The sequence below is a fragment of the Trichosurus vulpecula genome, chromosome 3 (genome assembly GCF_011100635.1).
Source record: "Trichosurus vulpecula isolate mTriVul1 chromosome 3, mTriVul1.pri, whole genome shotgun sequence".
In the NCBI taxonomy this organism is placed as follows: domain Eukaryota; kingdom Metazoa; phylum Chordata; class Mammalia; order Diprotodontia; family Phalangeridae; genus Trichosurus; species Trichosurus vulpecula.
In genome coordinates this window covers 162415140-162416033 of record NC_050575.1, presented here as the reverse complement: position 1 = coordinate 162416033, position 894 = coordinate 162415140, and positions in this window count along the sequence as shown.

Genomic DNA, 894 nt, shown 5'->3' with positions numbered 1-894 from the left:
GGCGGCGCAGCCGAACCCTGGTGCCCTGCCGACGGGGCGGGACCTGCATCCGTAATGAACGTCGACTGAGACCAATGAGAGTAGCGATTTCTCCAGCCGCGAGCCAATGAAGAGGAGGAGATTAACCGGCACCTTGGGGGCCGCCTTCTTTCCACCCGCCCACTCCGCGCACTCCCTAGTGTGGTTGAGTTGTAAGGGCTCCGCCCCCAAGGTTAAGAGGCGGGAAACGTTGCTGTTCTCATTTTCTATTGACTACGGGATGTTGATTGACAAGCCAGGAGGGGAAGAGGCGGGGCTCCTCTTAAAGGGGCTGTGATAGAGCAGGAGACAACTGCGGTGTAGGTAATCTTACGGAGAAATAGTGGATGCTCCATCTAGGCCCTGCTGGCCTAGAGCTTGTGACGGGCCGCTTATCTAGAAGTCGAGTTGGCTTGCAAGCATCGTGGGCACGAACCACGAAAAAGAAACGGCGGAGAAAAAGCAGGAAACCCTGGTTCCTATCTCAGCTCTGCTGTAACTCTCCTCCGTGACCTTGGGCGGGCTTCCCCTCTCCGGGCCTCAGTTTATTCGTCTGTTAAGTGGGGATAATGGCGCTCTCCTTTAACTCCTCCAAAGGGCTGCCGAGGATCAAATAAGGCAATTGTATGAAAGGAGTTTAGAAAGTATGAAGCCATGTGAAAATTAATAATAATATGTTTACCATTCCAATGTTCAAGCCCACAGGTGTCCATAACCTGGTTTGCTGCTAGCTTTCCTGGGAGCTATGACGGAGGTGTTGTTCTTATCGGAGCTCAGGAGATTGAGTGGTTTATCCCCGCCCTCGATAACACAGCTGGCTAGAGGCTGATCTGGAATTGGAACCGAGGTCCCCCTGCCTCCAAGACTAGGGGTCTT